Below are 12,190 nucleotides of genomic sequence, written 5' to 3' on the forward strand. Positions count from 1 at the left end.
GGTGACCAAGCATTTCTGCAGACAGTGCTGCTGCTGCGGTTGGCTTCAGCACTTTGAGGATTTCTGCTCTAGAATGACCTCACTAGGACTCGGGCCTGCTTCTTTCCCCTGCCTGAGACCTGCAGCTGCAGGGAAGTGCTGGCTTAGACAGACTGCACAACTTGCATGCAGACTGCAACCCAATAGGGCACCTTAGAAGCTGTCATTCCCAGCTGCGCTAAGCAGAGGGAGGTGTGTAGTGAAATATGCATCCTCCCTTACAGTCATCTCAATGTTTAACTAGCTGCCCAGGTGGTTGCCTTGCATCGCGTGGCTTGGGAATCTGGTTCTATGTGTCTCTAGTATAAAAACTCAGCTTGTGGACTGGAGATAGTTCAGACAGTAGAACGCTTGCCTAGTATATCAGCTACTTTTTGGCTGTTTTTATAAAACGTCATGACCAAAAGCAACTTGGAGAGGAAAGGGTTCACCTTACAGCTTGTAGTCCATCATGAAAGGAGATAAGGACAAAACTCAAGGCAGAAACTGGAGGCAAGAGCTGATTCAGAGACCATTGAAGGGTGCTGCGTATTGGCTTGTTCCCCACTGCTTGCTCAGTCTGCTTCCTTACACAAGGAAGAACAGTGGACTGGGCTTTCTGTCATCAGTCATAGTCAAGAAAATATCTCACAGACATTCCTACAGTGTTACGGGAGGTCCTCCCACTCCTCCAGCCTATCGCCGCTGAGATACCAGCCCATTGGGGCATGGTCTCTCTCCCTTTAAAAAAGCAGCCACTTCCCTCTCCTCTCTCTCTTCACTTCCTGCTCCACCGGCGACTAGACTCACTTCCTGGTTGCGCAGAGGGCTGACAGTGATCTGTAAGTTTTTTCCCTTTTAAATAAATACCACCCTATTAATCATAATTCCAAACTGGTGTGGCATTGTTTATGACTTACGCCTTCACTACAGGACAATCTTACAGGGGCATTTTCTCAATTTAGTTTTTTTCCTCTCAGGTGACCCTAGCATGTTCAAATTTAAAAACAAGCAAACAAACAAACAAACAAACAAAAATTAAACAACCAGAATACATGCTAAGTAATTATTTCCCAGAAACTACTCAAAATAGATAGTATTAGACCTGTTTGGCTAGTAAAAAGTCTTGGACACAAAGGTAAAAAACAAAACAAAGCAACTTGCAGGGTCTAAGATCCTGCTTAAGCTATGTTTAGTGTTTAAAGTGATATTAACCTTTTCCCTGAACCTACATTTTAAACCTTCCTTAACATTACTAAATACACCTGTTTAGAAAGGAACACAGTTTAAAATTCCGCTGACACCCAGTGATTAAGTAAATAAATAAATAGGGAAATAATATGGAAGATGTGACATTGGGATGGAGATGCATTGGGAGACCCTGAATTGAGTTGGAGCAGGGAGTGAGGGGGTAGATTTACACACAATATACACATGCGTGAAATTTTCAAAGAATAAATTAAATCCTAAAAATCATGTCGATATAACCTGTTTGATATAACTGAAAATATGCATACACCAGAGGACATTCCAAGGCTGTGTTTCTAAAGCAATCCAAATTATGAGTTTTAGCAAAAAGTGCTCAGTCGGTCATCGAAAGGAGTATTCATTTGACTGTTTCTTTTTCAGTCAGCTTAAATCCAGAGAACCTGTAAAGTCACCTGAGCTCACGGCAACTTGTGTTTACCACGCCACTGCAGCTGATATAGACACAAGTCACTGGCTAATATTCATTAGAATGTATGAAGTTAAACACACAAGTCGGCTTAGCGCATATGTTGGTTCTTTGTTTTCTCTTTTGACCCATCTGAATCGGAACTTCATGTAATCATTCCGTTACTATCTAGAAATTTATGATCCTCTTGTCTCCAGAAACTGGAACCCAAACAAAGAGTATCTGTGGTCCAGTGCCAATACCAGCTGTTACGAATTATCTTCCAGCTCCGATTTCATCTGTTGCTTTCAGATTTCAGGGGTTCCTCTTGAATTCCCAGAAATAACATTTTTCCCCAAGGCTGAAAGACACTAATTAGTCACCTTAAAGAACCTGACTTAGTGTACTATTAAGGGACTTATAAGTTGTTACAAGCACCTGAGAACTTACATAGCATCTAATAGGAAGTCTTGTTATACACTTTCTGGCGCACTAGGGCAGGGGATGTAACTCCAGGGTCCTATTAGTGAGGACTGAAATGGCATGTGGCTTAGCAGTGGATTTATTCAGAGAGATTTACACTAAAGACTTAAAAACCAAAAGCAAGCGGCTGTTTGGGAGCTGAGCAAGCAGAGGTTATGTGCATAGAACAGACAATACAGTCTAGTATGAGTACAATATACTCATATCTATCTTTCTTGTACAAAATAATTTCAATTCTAAAATAATATATTTCTACAGTAGTCATACCTTAATAGAGATCTTCAAATGCTCCACAATGCACTCATGATTTTCCACTACTTATTGTAAATATTTATGGTTAATGCTTCAGCGGGAAGGTGTTTGATGATATTGTGAATTGCCTTTCCAAGAATGGAGTGCTTGAGTCAAGACAAGAACTATATAGGTCTAACTACTGAGTATAATTATGACCAAAAGAATGCATCGTGTACACATAGAAAACTACAGCCAAAACACTGAAAAAAACAAAAGCAGAAGTCATTATTAATACTATTAAAAAGACATCCTCTCTCTCTCTCTCTCTCTCTCTCTCTCTCTCTCTCTCTCTCTGTGTGCATACTAGCGTAGACATTCTGTGTGTGTGTGCATGCTAGCATAGACATTCTGTGTGTGTGTGTGCATACTAGCATAGACATTCTGTGTGTGTGTGTGTGCATACTAGCATAGACATTCTGTGTGTGTGTGTTCATACTAGCATAGACATTCTGTGTGTGTGTATGTATATTAGCATAGACATTCTCTGTGTGTGTGCATACTAGCATAGACATTCTGTGTGTGTGTGTTCATACTAGCATAGACATTCTGTGTGTGTGTATGCATATTAGCATAGACATTCTGTGTGTGTGTTCATACTAGCATAGACATTCTGTGTGAGTGTGTGCATACGAGCATAGACATTCTGTGTGTGTGTGTGTGTGCATACTAGCATAGACATTCTGTGTGTGTGTATGCATATTAGCATAGACATTCTGTGTGTGTGTTCATACTAGCATAGACATTCTGTGTGTGTGTTCATACTAGCATAGACATTCTGTGTGTGTGTTCATACTAGCATAGACATTCTGTGTGTGTGTGCATACTAGCATAGACATTCTGTGTGTGTGTGTGCATACTAGCATAGACATTCTGTGTGTGTGTATGCAAACTAGCATAGACATTCTCTCTTTCTCCCTCTGTGTGTGTGTTATGTGAGTGTATGCATACTAGCATAAACATTCTCTCTCTCTCTCTCTCTCTCTCTCTCTCTCTCTCTCTCTCTCTCTCTGTGTGTGTGTGTGTGTGTGCGCGCACTAGCCTGTGTGCAGGTATATGTGTCATGGTGCATGCGTGGAGGCCATGGAGAGTTTGCAGGAGTCAGTTCTTCCCTTCCATAATGAGGAACACAGAGATCAAATTCAGGTTATCAGGCTTCAGAGCAGGAGCCTTTGACCACTCAGCCATCTCACCAGCATTGTTATAATTTCTAATTTAAGTGGAAGTAATGGGTTTTGATTTTTGAAATCCCTCACCAAATTGATAAGAATTAATATCGCTTGGAAAAAAAGAAGTCATCCATATAGTTTTAAAAAGCATTATAAGCCTGGAGTAACAAAATCTAGAAAATACAATTAGATCATTTTAATTCTCCTATGCCAGAGCGTAACACAATTCTGAAATGTGAGAATAGACTCTCATAATCACTTTGTGGTTATGAGAATATTAATAAATAAGTAGGGTTTTCTCCCACTTTAAAAACTATTCCTTCCACTTTTTCTTTCTGGTCACAACTGATGAAGGAAAGGGAGGCGTGGCTGTGCCCACTAGGATACAACTAGTACTTTACATGTCATCTGCTCATAAACATGCTTCCAGCTTCTTGATTTTGTTCAAGAGCCTCTAAAGGCATAAAGCCTAGTAAAGGCATAAAGTATGTTGTTGGGGATTTTTACTGTAGGATTTCAATGCGGTGATGCTCAAGGCTCTATTTTGCCCCCGGTAGATATAAAATGTATCCCATGGAAGCAGCAAAGGCCTTGCATGCTCCCCTTACCAATTAAACAGCCTACCTACCTCCGATGGCATCGCCACATCAACAGCCGCTGTGCGAGCAAGCTTTACTAAGTCTCTCGGAGTAGAGAGGCTTTCAGAGCAGAGAATAATTTCTTAGGTACAAAAAAAAGAAGCTTTTTAAACCTGATTTCTAGAAAGTAATTATCAAACGGCATGGTCGCCTAAAGTCCCATTGATCTAAATTTCTCTCTCCGTATGAACTTCACAGACTTGCATGACTTGGCATCATAAAAGCTAATGATGATTCATGCGATTAGCTTCCGGAACCCAAGTCCCTAGGAACTCAGTTTTGACCTTTGATTATCACTTTTCTCCTAAGGCGAGGAAGATCATCCTCCAGACACTCTCTAATCACCCTGCAAGACCTGGGGAATTCGTTAAAATCCAGACAGGGTGATGAGCTTGAATGGTGCAGGAGAGTAAAGGAAGAGAATACATTTGACAGTATCTCCACCTAGCCACCTGGGGAAGCCTTAGAAAATAACATTGCAAGTTAAAAATTAGATTATATAAAACCCAAATGGGCAAGATTGTAGGGATGCATGCTGAATGCTACAGTAGGTTGATTCTCTAGGAGAACTTATAGTCCTCTTCCCAGCAACCCCGTGGAAGGTGTATATGTTCATTTACCCTTGATAAAACACGCACTGGGCTCCCAGCATGGTGCTAGGCACTTAAATTACATTCTGTTATGGCAATATAGAGGTAATTAACTCTTTAAAATGAGCATTTCAGTGTTCTATGCTTTAACTCGTTCTTGATGCAAGTGTTGATTAATGAAGTCATAAAGAACAAGTTTGTAAGAAAATTCCTCTTTACTGATCTCTTTCTGACTTCCTCCTCCTCTCCAACACACACACACACACACACACACACACACACCCCACAATTTTCTTTCCATTTTCCCATTTCAGGATGGACCAATGTGATGTGAGGCTCCTCTTCAGTGATCAAGACAAATCAATCAATACATTTAAAAAACTTATTAGAAGAGATTGAATTCTCTTAGTTAATACATAACACTTTAAACTACATTTTATTTAGTGCGTTGAGTGTATCATATACCACGGGAATTGAGGTCAGAGGACAACTTGTAAAAGTCAGCTCTCTCCTTCCACCATATGGATCCCTGGGGCTGATGTCAGATTGTCAGGTTTGGTGGCAGGTGTCTGCCTGCTTAGCCATCTTAGTCCCAAATAACCTATTTTTAAATTACAAAAATTGAAGGCATAATCTATTAAGGCAATAGGGCATCTTTGTTGAAATTTTAGTAATAGTTTTATAAACAAATACTCATTGAAAGGTTAATACCATTAATATCAGTACCATCAAAGACATTTTTATATTAATTACAATCAATATAAAACAGCAGAGAGTCCATTAAACAGTGTAGAGTCCCCTTAAACCTAAGATAACATAGCTCATCCCTAATATAAAAGAAACATCCTGCTTGGCTTATTTTTTATTCATTCTTTGTGGAATCATAAGGCTTTTATGCCAACCACCTTATTATATTCCTCTCTTATTCTTAGCCAGTACTATGGTCTTATGCCAATATTTATAGCCCAGATTTAATATAGTCAATTTTCCACTCTTTTAGCAAATATACGCAAAATTGTTCAGTAATATTCTTATAATATAAATAGTATCAGTTGTTCCAAGTATTGTAGCTTTAAATATGAGGCTCTATATGTTTAGAGTTATGGAATTAGTTTTATTATTTGGTTGAAATATCTTCATTAAAAGTATAATTTTGAAAAGATAATAAAACAACAATTGTCACCCTTTATAATGTTCAAGCCTTTAAAGTTATGTGTTTTAATTGTGCTGGTTATGTCGCAGGGAAGAAAGGGGGGGAAAAACTTTTGCCAGGAAACATTAGCACAAACAGCGTTGTGTACCTGATAATCACCCTATCTCAGCTTTGGCAAAAGAGCCTCTTCAGAACGCAATACAATCATGTGCGGAAATAGGTATTTCCCACCCATGAAGAACAGCTACTGTGAATTAAATTATTTCACATCTGAGAGAGGGCAGCGTTCTTATTAAATCCATGTTCTCCACCTTTTTTACAACGGCCTTCCAGCAGAAACCTACCTTGCCTAGTAGCACTAATTACAAGTTAAGCCTCATACCTGAGAAAGGCAGCTAGAGGTTTGATTTTGTTTTCAATCTCTATTTTAAGATAAGGAGTACTGTGGTAGTTTAATCACTCAGATGGATGAGCGAGAGGTAGAACTAGCCAGATTCCTCTTGTCTACTTTTCCACTTTCCCCATCTCTTCGGCTAGGTGAATCCTTATTGCTTTAAATAAAGAGCAAAGTAAGTCCTCCTTTGGAGATAAGTCAGACATAGGTAATTAGGAATGAAAAACAAAAACCCTTAAAACCGTTTTCAGTGAAAATATAATCGGGTCATTAAATAATCTTTTAACATTGGTGTTTCTGCATGCCAATACCCATAAAAACGCAGGGAAACCTGGCACCAACATACAATCTGTTTGATTACTTTTAGAACGCTTTCTTTTTCTCTCTTCCTTTCTCTCTTTAAAAAACAAATGAACAACTACCAGAAACTTCATTGCTCTTAATTATTTCACAGTTCTCTCTGTCCGGCATTAATGCTGAAGATTCGTTCTCCTCAGAGCTGAATCCACGGAACACTAAGGATGGGAGATATCGGTGTTGTATACCTCTGGATGCTGATGGTCTTGAAGCCTTTCGATTGCTCATGCCTGCTCGGTTGTCTTAATCACTGAGACTATGTCATGCAGAACTCATATCTTTCAGAAGTAGCAACTGCAAAGTAATAATACAAAAAATAAACCAAAATCGCACAGTTGGTAAGATATTCAAAGAAGTCATAAAATTTATGTAGCTATTTGTAGAGTTCAGCCTTTCAAGATTTAAAATAACCTACCTCTTTCTTTGGCAGAAAGGAGCTTTTTATTGAAGTTCTTTTTAAATTTACATTTTGGTTAGAGATATTTCTAAATTATACCTGCTTTTGTAAAAGATGAATCCTTTAATAAAACACTTATTTCTATTTTGAAATTTATGTGTGTCTAGGTAGGAGTTTGCACAAGGGAGAACAGACATTTGAGATAATCAGTTCTTTCCTTCTAACGTGTGGGTCTCGGGTTGAACTTGGATGGTCAGGATCAGCAAATGCTCTCAGGCTTGGAGCCATCTCAACAGCTTCTTACTGTGTTTGGACTTTCTAAAGATTTGTATACTTTACACATATCAACTGCTCTCCTCAAAATTTTGAATAAATCACACGTTTTTGTCTTTCTCTCCAATACTTCGTTCCTATATGGATTTCCTTGAAGATACTGTTTTTCCTCATTATGCAATAATAACGCATATATGTATAATTTAAAAAATTAACAGGTAGAGTCAAGACGTCCATGTTAGAACATAAATCAGAGAAGTGTGGCCTTCACCTCAGTTTTTAAATGTTATGAGAGAGAAAAAAATGTTTACTCTCTGTTAGTATGGCCAGTTGTTTTAGAAAGAGATGGCCTGGTTAGATGGGTCAAAGGGCTGAGGGGAAGGAAAGGATAGAACACACCAAGGATCTGAGAATGTTCTTGTAGTGAAAACGTGGTGATCTAAGGCAAGTCTATTGTACAATGAACACTTCCTTATAGAGCCCAGAAAGTTTGTGCAAGGTTTGTTTCATAAATCAAATAATACACCTTTTTTAAAAAAAAATAAGAAAAGTAGATGAAGAAACGGATGTTGAGCGCAATAAAAACTGAGCCACTTAACAACTAGCTAACTGAATAGAGACACAGAAATAAAAATAAAGGACATACTGAATCTCAAGGCACTTATCAGAAAATGATGTAGTTAAAATTTAAACATCTAATTTTTTCAACACTCACCAAAAAAAAAAAAAACCCAAAAAACAAAACAAACAAACAAACCAGCCGTGTGAAGTGACTCTTATTATCTCCATTGGACAGCGAGGGTCATTTGGGGGTGTCCCTTTCTTCTTCAAGTCTTCGTGTAAACGTTTGATTTCGTTCTTTTCCGTGTTTCTAGAAATTAAGTGTGGAAGCTTTTAAGTAGTACTCTGGGCCATTTTGATATATCTGCAGTGGAAAATTAAAACACTCCACAAGGAGGATTATTAGTGTTTGCGGCGGGGGCTGGGGGGGGGGGGGGGGAGAGTGCAGCAGGCGAGGTTTCTTTTATCGTGCCCGGCCAAACAGAATCACTTAGTGTTCAGACACATTTGCATATGCATTCTTAAAACCTCTTGGGTCAGAAACACTTGAGAGTCCCCAAATGAGTAAATAAAACCAACGTGCAAGTGCTAGGTAATTAAGTCCCCTGTTTAAACCGGACTGGCTTTCTCTGTGTGGTGTCTGTTGTTTATTTTCCTGCGGTGGTTGTTTTGCCGGGTTCAAGTTTAAACCGAGAGCAGCTAAGGGAGGTCCACGCGGCCAGCAACTTTCAGTTGTGTCTCTTTCCTAGCTTGGGCTAGTCTAGGTTGAGGACTAGCAGAGGTATCCCTTTCCAGCTGCCAAATCAAGAAGGACGGGGGCGCTGTCTGGTGACTTCGCTGGCTTCCTTCAAGGCAGTGACCACCTCCAGGGATTTGGTCTCCTGAAGTGCCTCTTCTACCAGGGGTCCCTAGACCGCTGCACAGCGATGCCAGGACGCTGAACCTCCATGCCAAGGCTCTGGGGACAGTCACCCGGAGTGCACGGTCACGCCAAGACGCTCTCCGGGAGCGGTCAGAAAGCGCCCCCGGCCCGAATTTGTGGGCCGGGCTTCTTCCGTGCGTCTTCAGCTCCGGGCCTTGAGCCCCCAACCCTGAGCCGGGGCCCTGTCTCCCCCTCCCAACAATCCCACACCCCAGCAGCATCCTCTCCCGGAAACAAGCCTGCTGAGCAAAGGCGGAGGCAAACCTTGGGCCTTCCGCTCTGATTGGTCTTCCCCCGCCGCGCGGGGCGAGGCGACGATTGGCTGCCGGGCGTTGTCAGTCGCCGAGGCCAGAGCCGTCGCCGGGGAAGCGCAGCCCGGCTCCCGTGCTCCCGCTGCCGCCGCGGCTGCTCGGCTGGTGCAGCTGAGCGAGCCCGCGCGGGCACCACCGCCGCCTCCGCCGCTGTCCACCGCGCGCAGCCAGCGCGGCGGGGCTTGCAGGAGGCCGACGGGAGGGGCGGGCGCGCGAGCGGAGCACGAGGAGGCGGAGGCGGGGGAAAGTGATGCTGGCGCCGGGGATCCGGGCAGCGGCAGCGGAGAATAAGCATCTTCGGGACCCCGGCTGCAGCGTCCCTCTGGCCCGCGGGCCAGCTGAACGGCCAGAGACCGTGCCTCTCGCAGGTAAGGTGCGGCTCTTTAGATGGCTTTGTGATCTTAGGGTGCTTACGAGGCGCTTAGCGGCCAGGGTATCCGGACAAGGATGTTTGGCACCTGGACGGCGAGTCCTTTGCCTGGCCAGACTGCTGCTCGTGCCGGTGCGGCTTCAGCTCCTGCCTTCTGGCTTAGGCAGGGACAGACTTTGACAGCGCGTGGATGGCATTGTGTGTGAGAGAGTGTGGGTATGTGTGTGTGTGTGTGTGCGCGCGCACACACACACGCACGAGGTTTGGGGCACTTTGCAAGGAGGAGAGGAGTAGGTCCTCTTTATGTGGACCTGTGCCCTTCAAGGGATCCCGGCTGGGATGGAGTGAACAGTATGCTTTTAGCTTGGAAGGAGGGAGAACTCGGAACACTGGAAAGTCTCCCGTGGTTCAGAAGGAACTCGGCAAATTGAACTTTATTGCCTTAATGAAAAGGAGCCTTTGGGTCTGGTGCGTCAGGGGAGAAGCACATTCACCAAGGCTCCCTGGAGTCTCACTTTACGCCAGGGACTTTGGAGCAGCGAGTACTGCTTGGTCCTCCTTACTGAAGAGGAGCAAAGAGAAGTTATGCGGGGCGAAGGCCAGAGGCTAGGCTTTGGTGCTGACCACTTTTAGGTTGCAGAAGCCCGGCATGGGAGACTTTGTACACTCGCATTCCGCTCCAAAGGATTGGCGCCTTTGGACTCAGGTGGGAGGCGACTGCACCGCAGGGCTGAGGTGGAGTGGAATTAGTGTGGCTGTTGGAGGAACGTCCTGGAGGAGTCACTTCCTCCTGGCCCCCTTGACAGGTGTGCCGTCCCGTCTTGGGACTTAGTGTGTCCTGGGACAGATGCTGGGCGAACTGTTAAGCTCCCGAATACTTCACATCTGCTGGGATCTGGGCCCCCAGACTCGGGAGCACCCAAACTAACAAAGCTAACCAAGGTTTCTGTACCCAGCCTCTTTCAGGGCGTATGCTGTTTTTGTTTTTGTTTTACTCACATGTTCCGTATTGTAAAAGCATCGCGAGTACCATGTACACTGCAACCTCTTTCGCGGAAGATGAATTTTATGCGCCGCAGCAACTGGGTATTGCTCTCAGCTGAGTCCGGATCTCCGTAGCTCACTGCAGTGGTTACCCCATCCCTGTTTAGGACGCACAAACTTAGAGTTAGCGACTGTTTTCTCTGGGATCCGTTGCCTCCATAGCAATCTCTCCCTTTGAAACTTCGTGAAATATTTCAGCACTCAGGCACTTTGCCTACCCTGTTTCAGACGGGAAAGACTCTGTGACAAGAGATGGGATTGCAGGGAGCTGTCAGGGTGGGGAGGGCAGCTCCCCTGGCTGGCAGTGTTGGGAAAACCAAAATTAGCTCAACACATTGGAACTGGATCTTGAACTGGCTACAGCGCTTTCTCTGTTTGAAGCTGTGTTATCTTTTAAATCAGAGGAATCAAGCACAGAACAAACCCAACCACCACCACCACCACAACCACCACCACCACCACCAAAAATGCCCAGACTTAAGACGCAGAAACAGCTTTGTTCGGGTTCATTCCTGGTTTGGTACCAGTGAAGATGAAAGTACGGCGTCCCATGAGTATATTATCGGCAGCAAGGAGAGCACTGTTTAAAACCTCAGGCTTTTGCCTCTAGGTGTTTTTGTAGTTTGCAGAGTAAAGATTCTGTTTCCCCTCAGTTTAGTAACTGAGTTATTCTAAAAGCGATGAGCAATTTATAGTGAAGTTGCGGTGGTGTTAATTTTGTATCTGAGGGTAGCTGCTTCAATAGAAATTGGTACCGAGTATTCGTAATTAATACTTATGACTTCTGGCTCCAAAATCTGTTTTTCTGATATATTTAAAGTATACATTGTTTGATTTCCGATCAAGATTCACCTGCCTCCAGGTGATTTTTTTTTTATCATAGCAACTTTTAAGTTGCTGTAATAGTCGGTATTTTGTGACTATTTTTAATATACTAAATGGTTGGTTTTTTGAAAACCTGTGGACTAGCAAAAATATTTGTGTTCACTTTGACTTGGTATGAAGGTACTAAGATTAAAATGAGTTACACATTATTAATAAATAATCCCAAATGAAGTTAAACTCAGAGGAAATAAGTAATAGCAGCTAATATTAAAAATTGAACTTCTTAGGAGAATTTTGACAAATTGGCCAATAAAATGCCTTTCATGTAGCTATCAAGTACTTTCTAAGTAGACTGCATTATATATTAGGGTAAACTACAAGCCTTAAAATAGAATAATGTGCTCATTTTATGGTGGCCCTTTTAAGGAGAGGCTTATACTTTGGGAAAGGAATCTTTTCAGATAAATATACCTTATGAACAATTAGAATAAATATATTAAAGTTTAGATAAAGATGTGTATGCCCATAAATCAGGATTAAAAATAGAAGGACATTTATGTGTAAGCTTATTGAAGATGCCTGTAAAAGTCAGGAGGGGAGGCCAGTATTGGTTTGTGGGTGGTAATGGGTACAGTAGCAACCTAGTTTCTAATCCTGTCTGCTAGCCACTCTGTCCTTTCTCTCCCCATTCATGCATGTATATGCCATGCATACCACACACACACACACAGACACACACA

The 12,190-nt window shown here is 42.5% G+C and overlaps 1 protein-coding gene across 2 annotated transcripts in view; it reads left to right on the forward strand.

Annotated features, from left to right (window-relative positions):
• The first annotated feature begins 8,801 nt into the window (after window positions 1-8,801).
• Window positions 8,802-12,190, forward strand: part of B3galt1 (beta-1,3-galactosyltransferase 1) — a 514,202-nt gene continuing 510,813 nt past the window's right edge. For both annotated transcript variants that reach the window (XM_041631421.1, XM_041631422.1), the window contains exon 1: window positions 8,802-9,579. The gene's annotated coding sequence lies outside the window, so the exon portion shown is untranslated. The remainder of the gene's footprint in view (window positions 9,580-12,190) is intronic.

The sequence above is a fragment of the Microtus oregoni genome, unplaced genomic scaffold (genome assembly GCF_018167655.1).
Source record: "Microtus oregoni isolate MIOR12 unplaced genomic scaffold, Mior012 000037F_ref0000500, whole genome shotgun sequence".
NCBI lineage: Eukaryota > Metazoa > Chordata > Mammalia > Rodentia > Cricetidae > Microtus > Microtus oregoni.